This window comes from Pan paniscus, chromosome X (assembly GCF_029289425.2).
Source record: "Pan paniscus chromosome X, NHGRI_mPanPan1-v2.0_pri, whole genome shotgun sequence".
In the NCBI taxonomy this organism is placed as follows: Eukaryota; Metazoa; Chordata; class Mammalia; order Primates; family Hominidae; genus Pan; species Pan paniscus.
Window position 1 is genome coordinate 29,242,213 of NC_073272.2, and position 9,025 is coordinate 29,251,237.

A 9,025-nucleotide genomic window follows, 5' to 3' on the forward strand; every position below is an offset into this window, starting at 1 on the left:
TATATACATATATTTTTTGTACAGACAGGGTCTTGGTATATTTCCCAGGGTGGTCTTGAACTCTTGGCCTCAACTGATCCTTCTACTTCAGCCTTCCATAGGGTTGGGATTATAGAAGTGAGCCACTGTGCCTGGCCATATAACTTGTTCATATGATGTTTAGAAATGGACTGTGGCTTTAGCAAATATTACTGTTACCAGAAGAAGGTCCTGATTCACACCTCAAGAGAGGGTTGTTGGACCTCATGCAAGAAAGAATTTGGGGTGAGTCCATACAGTAAAGTGAAAGCAAGTTTATTAGGAAAGTAAAGGAATAAAGAATGTTACTCCATAGGCAGAGCAGCAGCATGGGCTGCTTCACTGAGTATACTTACAGTTATTTATTGATTATATGCTAAATAAGGGGTGGATTACTCATGAGTTTCCCAGGAAATGGTTGGGCAATTCCCAGAACTGAGGGTTCCTCCCCTTTTTAGACCATGTAGCATAACTTCCTGACGTTGCCATGGCATTTGTAAAATTTCATGGCTCTGGTGGTCTGGTGGGAGTGTCTTTTAGCATGCATTATAATTTGCATATAATGAGCACTGAGGACCACCAGAGGTCATTTTTGTGGCCATCTTGTTTTTGTTGGGTTTCGGCTGGCTTCTTTTCCACATCCTGCTTTATCTATCAGCAAGGTCTTTGTGACTTGTATCTTGTGCTGACCTTGTATCTCACCCTGGGACTAAGAATGCCTAACCTCCTGGGAATGCAGCCCAGTGGGTCTCAGCCTTATTTTACCCAGCCCCTATTCAAGATGGAGTCACTCTGGTTCAAATGCCTCTGACGTTATTATGTTTTGTTTTCCCTTTTTTATCTTTTTGTAGAGGTGGGGTCGCCCGATGTTGCTCAGGCTGATCTTGAACTCCTGGTTGCAAGTGATCCTCCTGCCTCAACTTCCCAAAGTTCTGTGACTATAGGTGTGAGCCACCACACACTGCCATATAACTTGTTTATATGATATGCATAAATGGACTGGTGCCTCACTTCAGCAAATATTGTTACGTTTTGTTTTCCAATAGTGGAACCTTAGCTGAAACTGAGGGAAAATGATGTTACATATTTATGTACTATGCTGTAATGTGTAATTCTAGTTACCAGCCAATGGACACTTGAGTTGCTTCCAGATTTTGCTACTCTAAACAACACTGCAATAAACATCGAGGTACATTTGTCTCCTCAAAATTTTTTAATATGTTAGTAGGAAAAATTCCAGGAAGATAATATATGGATCAAAGGTTAAGTGTTTATTTCTATGCATACTTAGAAATTGCAGTAGAATAGTATAAAAGTACCCAACTTTTATTCCATCACCATATTTCATCAAGGTTTTAAATCTTTACCCATAAGTGCAGAATAACATCTCATTACTTTAATTTGTACTTTTTTTTTTTTTTTTTTTTGGAGTCAGAGTCTCACTCTGTTGCCCAGGCTGGATTTCAGCAGCATGATCTCGGCTCACTATAAGCTTCGCCTCCTGGGTTCAAGCAGTTCTCCTGCTTCAGCCTCCTGAGTAGCTGGGATTACAAGTGCGCACCACCATGCCCAGCTAATTTTTGTATTTTCATTACAGACAGGGTTTCACCATGTTGGTCAGGCTGGTCTTGAACTCCTGACCTTATGATCCACCCGCCTCAGCCTCCCAAAGTGCTGGGATTATAGGCATGAGCCACCACGCCCGGCTTAATTTGTATTTTTAATTGTTACATCATGTATTAGTTTTCTATGGATGCTGTTACAAATCACCACAAACTGGGTGGTATAAAACAATAGCAAAAAATTCTTTTGGGATTTCTATAGACCAAAAGTCCAATAGTCAGTATCACTGGGTGGAAATCAAGATGTCGATAGGGCCATACTCCCTCCAGAGGCCCCAGGGAACAATCTGTTTCTTGCCTCTTTCAGGTTTTTGTGGCTGCTGGCAGTCCTTGGCTGTGGCCACAACATTTCATTCTTCAGGGCTAGAATTTAAAATCTCTGTTCGCTCCATCTTCACATTATCTTCTCCCTTGAGTGTGTATCAAATCTACCTCTGACTTCATCTTATAAGGATACATATGATTTCATAAAGGGCCCATGCACATAATCCAGGGTAATATTCTCTTCTCAAGATTCTTAATTTAATCACACCTGCAAAGACTTTGACATTTCAAGAAACATTCACAGGCTCCAGGGATTAGGACATATATATATATATATATATATATATATATTAGGGAATATATTTTTCAGCCTGTCACAGAGGCAAACTGCTTTGCTAAGAATTGGGAACTGAATTTCCTCTTAGAAATTTAGAATACTTCTCAAGGAAGATGAGGGAGAATGGATGAGACAAAAAGTAAATATCTACTAATATGGCTATATTATGAATTTGCTATGGGTACATTTATATAAATCCATGGAACACCAAAGTCATGTACATCAAACTGATAAGGATGGATGCTGAGCAAAATGTAGGGATGATAGTTCTTAGATTTCAGAAATGCTAAATGGAAACTTTAATCTTATTAATAGGTATTTTATTTTTCATTTATTGTTTATTTATTTATTTTTGAGATGGAGTTTCACTCTTGTCGCCCAGGCTGGACTGCAATGGCGCGATCTCCACTCACTGCAACCTCCGCCTCCCGGGTTCAAGCGATTCTCCTGCCTCAGCCTCCCTAGCAGCTGGGATTATAGGTGCCTGCAACCATGCCCAGCTAGTTTTTTTGTATTTTTAGTAGAGAAGGGGTTTCACTACGTTGGCCAGGCTGGTCTCGAACTCCTGACCTCAGGCGATCCACCCACCTCGGCCTCCCAAAGTGCTGGGATTACAGGCGTGAGCCACCACGCCCGACCAGTAGGTATTTTATAAGAAGGTTATATTTATATCTTAAGTATCATCGTATAATTTCCAAAGAGAGACAGGAAGAAAAAAAGCAAAGAAAAATGTGCCAATTCTTTTACATCTGAGTTGAATACTTTGCACTAATAAAAATAGAAGTTACTATAAATCATTGTTTACAATCTAATTTCAGGGTACCAATATGGGTTTATATCTCCGTATAGCCTAATATGATATTTTATGTGAGAAATAAAAATGAAACTGCACTAGTCGTTAAGTATAGAAAAGAAACTGTTACAATGTCAGATTAACTAAGTAGATAATATTAATCAACCTCCCAGTGTTATTTTAACATTCTGTAATTTTATCTACATTCTTATTTGTAGCATTAGCATTGTCTTATAGATAGTACACTGAGACTCAAACAGGTTATATGAATGATCTAAAAGCCTAATAGGTAGAAAATCCTTCAATAATGACACAAAGCCATTCCAAATCCATGTCTCATACACTTTTCCCAATGTATAAAATATTAGTGAAGATATATAAAACCAATTAAAAATGTATTTATCAAAAGGAAGCTGATGTATTTTCGAAACTCTATCATAGTGTGATTTCTCGCATAATATGTAATCTATTATACATTTAAACATCATAATATTTAGTATCAATAGAAATTATACAAAATTTAATTACTTTTAAGGAGTAATCCTCAAAACTGAGAAAGAAATATGAATAGCTTTTCACAGGATATTTTATTTAAGGAATGAAATAAATCTGCAATTCTTTATATTTCACAATCTTTGGAAATACACCAAAATACTGTATGTTCTCCACTGTCAAATGTGATAGATCAAAACAGTCTTTGGATTTTGTAGAGTATCTTTGAAAATGTGTATGGCAGAAACATTTCAATATTATTGAATAGCTTTACAGGCTCCTCAGCCCATTCATATGTCTTTCTTTTCCAGACAGTTGCCTTAGTAACTGTCCAACAGAAGTAGTTTTCTGCAGTTTTCTCTAAATAGTACCCACATAATTGCTCAATTTAGTCATTGCAGTAGGGCAGGAAATAATGTATCTCAAATTTGGTTTGTTTCTGATTCCAACAGTTTGGATACTAAACCCTTCCACTGAAAGCAGCTGATATGGGCCAGGCACAGTGGCTCACGCCCATAATCCCAGCACTTTGGGAAGCCAAGGAGGGTGGATCACTCGAAGTCAGGAGTTTGAGACCAGCCTGGCCAACATGGTGAAACCCCGTCTCTACTAAAAATACAAAAATTAGCCAGGTATGGTGGCACACGCCTGTAATCCCAGCTACTCCGGAGGCTGAGGCATGAGAATTGCTTGAACCCGGGAGGTGGAGGTTGCAGTGAGCCGAGATCATGCCACTGCACTCCAGCCTGGGTGACAGAGCAAGACTCTGTTTTTGTTTGTTTGTTTTGTTTTGTTTGTTTTTTTAAAAAAGTTGATATGGTTTGGCTGTGTCCCCACCCAAATCTAATCTTGAATTTTAGTTCCCATAATCCCCACATGTCATGGGAGGAACCCAGTGGGAGGTAATTGAATCTTGGGGGCGGTTACCCCATGCTGTTTTCGTGATAGTGAGTTCTCACAAGATCTAATGGTTTTATAAGGGGCTTTTCCCCTTTTGCTCAGCACTGCTCCTTCCTGCCACCATGTGAAGAAGGATGTGTTTGCTTCCCCTTCTACCATGATTGTAAGTTCCCTGAGGCCTCCTCTGCCCTGCAGAACTGTGAATCAATTAAACCTCTTTCCTTTATAAATTACCCAGTCTTGGGCAGTTCTTTATAGCAGCACGAGAATGGACTAATACAACAGCTAAACATGTCAGATATATTAAAACAGCAATCATATCCAATACTGTAGAGGAATGATGAATATATTTTTCTTTATTATCCAAGAGAAGAATAGACTTATTAATTAAATTTAGTCCATGTAAGATGAAGTGTACATGTTACAATTTAAAGGTAACTAACTACTAGATCAGAATAGGAAGAATAACTTCCAAAGCAATAAAGAGCAAAAGGAAAGCAAACAGTCAATTCAATAGAAAGTTAGAAACATGAATTGATGCATGTCTAGTGGCTAGGATACTCAGTCGTGCAAGATATTTAATTTTAAGTTTTATAAAATTGGACATAATTTCTATTTCACACCACCATTCTTCAATGGGGCTGAAACTTAGTCTCGGTAAATTAAGTAAACCCCTATTCCCAGCATTTTTCTCAAATTAGCAACTAAACTCTAGCATGAGGGATATATGAAGAGAAATGGTGAAATGTACTTCCATTGTTATTATTAAAGTATCCCACCATACATATAAGGTACTATGCTTGGGATGTAATGAAAGTTAGCTATTTTACCTGTGTTGGCTTCAGAGGCTTAAAATTTCATCAGCTACCTCTTTATAGTGTACTGAGAATAGTTTGCAAAGTACTGTTTTTGTGAAGGGGAATTCAAGCAGTGTTAGCTTAACATGACCTTTGGAAGCACAAGTAAAGCAGAAAGAGGGACACTTACTATTTATGTGCTTAGATTGTTCATAGACCTTATATTGATTTCATATTGCTACCTTATTATTAATAAATACATATGGTAGGTGCATATAATGCTTTAAACATTTAATGTACTTTCACTATAGATTTTGAGACACAATATATGCTGGGGCAAGAACTCAGTCTATGGAGTCAGAAAAACTTATATCTGAATACTCCCACTAGTAGTAGTTACGTATTTCTGGGCACACACTTCTTTGTGCCTCTGCTTGTCATATTATATGTTGTGTTAGTCAAGGTTTTCTGGGAAACAATCATCATGTGAGGATTTAGCATACAAGGACTTTGTCAGGGAGGATATCAGTGAGAGGCAACAGGGAGCGAGGTAGAGGAGGCTGAGAGAGTCATCAGGTCAGGATGCATTCTGACTCCAAGAGGAAGGAATGAAGTTATGATGGAAATACCCTAAATCACTGTGTAGTCTAAAAGGAGTTCAGGAAGAACTTCAGAAAGCCCTCAATCTAAAACATCCAGTCAGGGAAGCCCTTCAACTCCCAGGAATGTGCCTGCTGTAGTACTCCTGCCATGCTAATCACTGGATGGGAGCAGCCTCTAGGAAGCATGATTTGGGAGGAAATAAGGCAATGACTTCAGAGCACAGTGCTTGGGGTACTTAGTCAATTATACTTCCTCTCTAAAAGGCACATTCTCATGGCCACCATATCTACCTTGCACGTTTATTGTGAAATTAGTAGTAATGTAGGAAAATCACCTAGGACAATGTGCTTGACATACAATGCATGCTCAATAAAGAATGGCTATTGTCATATCTCATTTGTGAACACTTTATCATAATTATTCTGTGGTATTCATAGGATATATACTCTTAACTTCTTCCTACCAGGTGTTTGTATTAGTTTGCTAGGGCTGCCATAACAAATTATCACACACTGGTAGCTTAAACAACAGAGATTTATTTTTCTCACCATTCTGAAGGATAGAAGTCCAAGATCAAGGTGTCATCGGAGTTACTCTCTTCTGAGGCCTCTCTCCTTGGCTTGTTGATGGCCACCTCCTCCCTGTGTCTTTGTATGTCCCTTCCCTTCTATGTGTCTGTGTCCTAATTTCCTCTTCTTCTAAATATATCAGTCATATTGGACTAGGGCCCACACATATGACCTCATCTTATCTCAATTACCTCTTTAAATGCTCTACCTCCACAAACAGTCACATTCTGAGGTATAAGGGGGTTAAGCCTTCAACAAATGAATTTTATCAGGACACAATTTAGCCATAACAGTGTTATTTGCCATACTTTACTAATAAGAAAGCTGATAATCACAGGTGTCAAATAATATGTCTCAGTCACTCTTTTAATGAAAGGCAGGATCAGGATCTCTATATTCCTAAGCAAGGTTCATTTTCTTTTAATAAAAGTGCATTATGAACCTGGCCTTTGTGTGTACTTGGCCCTTGCAAGTAGAGGGAAAAGAGGTAAGTTGACTCAGGCTAGTGGAATTGGACCCAACACCCACATAGTAAGAAAAGCTCGTAAGTAGAGCTCCACACATTTTTAATCAGTGGTTCACAATTGAGGATGATTTTTGCCCTCTCAAGAAATATTTAACATCTTCTAGATACATTTTTGGTTGTCACTACTGAGGCTGTGCTGCTAGCATCTAGTGAGTAGAGGTCATAGATGCTGCTAAATATCCTACAATGCATAGGACAGTCCCCACAACTAATAATCTAGGATAAAATATCAATACTGGTAAATTTAAGAAACTCTAGGTCAGAGTAAGACAACTTGCTCATTGAATGTGGCTGTCCTCCGAAAGAGATCACCTTCTTTTTTTTTATTATACTTTAAGTTTTAGGGTACGTGTACACAATGTGCAGGTTAGTTACATATGTATACATGTGCCATGTTGGTGTGCTGCACCCATCAACTCGTCATTTAACATTAGGTATATCTCCTAATGCTATCCCTCCCCCCTCCCCCCACCCCACAACAGGCCCCGGTGTGTGATGTTCCCCTTCCTGTGTCCATGTGTTCTCATTTTTCAATTCCCACCTATGAGTGAGAACATGCAGTGTTTGGTTTTTTGTCCTTGGGTATATACCTAAAGGATTATAAATCATGCTGCTATAAAGACACATGCACACGTATGTTTATTGCGGCACTATTCACAATAGCAAAGACTTGGAACCAAGCCAAATGTCCAACAATGATAGACTGGATTAAGAAAATGTGGCACATATACACCATAGAATACTATGCAGCCATAAAAAATGATGAGTTCATGTCCTTTGTAGGGATATGGATGAAGCTGGAAACTATAATTCTCAGCAAACTATCGCAAGGAGATCACCTTCTTTTAGCCATCTACTGGCTATGGTTTAGTACTGAAGGTGTGGGAAATTATATAGACTTATTTTGAAAATTTGGAATTCTGTCCTGACCATTCCTGGACATGAGCACATTTCTTTTCCCAGGCCAACCTTATTCGTATACCTGTGGGGAGCAACCTAGCAAAAATGGGACCTATGAGATTCAAACTTAATTCTAGTTACCTTTTATAAAAATGTCCTTGTCCCTCTTGCACCTGATCCTTCTAGATGAAAGGTTTGGGTGAGTGTAGGATATGATTGAAAAAAAGACCAAAGTTATAGTTACTGGAATGGGAGAATCAGGTATTGTGGAGACAGAGGAAGAGCAACAACCTAGTACTTGGGGTTGTACAGGAGAAGGAAGGGCATTAATGATCTTCATTTATCAGGACTGCCTCAGGAGCCTTCCTCCCCAAGGAAAACATTCTGGTGCAGCTTTCCCAAACAGTTGCAAGGACCTTCAATTTAACTAACTGCTGGGCTGGCCACTTGCAACCAGGTAAGTCTAACCACCTTTCCCCTTTACCTTATAGAGAGGTCTGTCAGAAACAACAGGAGATGATCCCAGCTCCTGCGCGCACACACACACGTGCACGCCTTGATGTCAACCTCACCTTCAGTCTCAGTCATTCCTTGGAATAGACTAATGTCATGTCCCCAAGCTGAGCATGGACAAACAAGCATATTGGGTTGACTGCACTTTAGCAAATCTCCCAAACAAGGACTAGCCTCAATTATTTTAACTGAACTGGGAACCTTAAGGTTTAGCTGCTAGCATTCTCAACTTGCTTTCCTTGGACAGGGCCGCCCTACCAATTGTAAAAACTTTCTTTTCAAGGGCACCATTTATACTCTCAGACTGTACTTCTCGGGTAAGAGCCAGGCATTAATGTGGCTCTTTCCTGAAAACACTGTGACTTGTTCTTTAAGGGTGGTAAACTTTCAGCATTTTTGACCTTCCAACACCTTAAAGAAAAGGGCTTAACTCTGAGGCAACATCCATATCAGGGCCCTCAGCTTTGTTATTTCATTTGCTTTAGGGAAAGGACATTTGGTCTGTTATCTAGGTATACATTCTAGTTGACTGCTCTGCTTGCTGGGGTGAAGCATGGAGGGAATAAGGCTTAGTGACTCTTGTCACTTTTACAAATGTTCAATTCCCTCCCCACTTCTGCTCCTACTCCTCTAATTTCAATTTCACTCTTCACTCCTGTCATCTAGCACCCATTCCTTGGTTAACATGCCA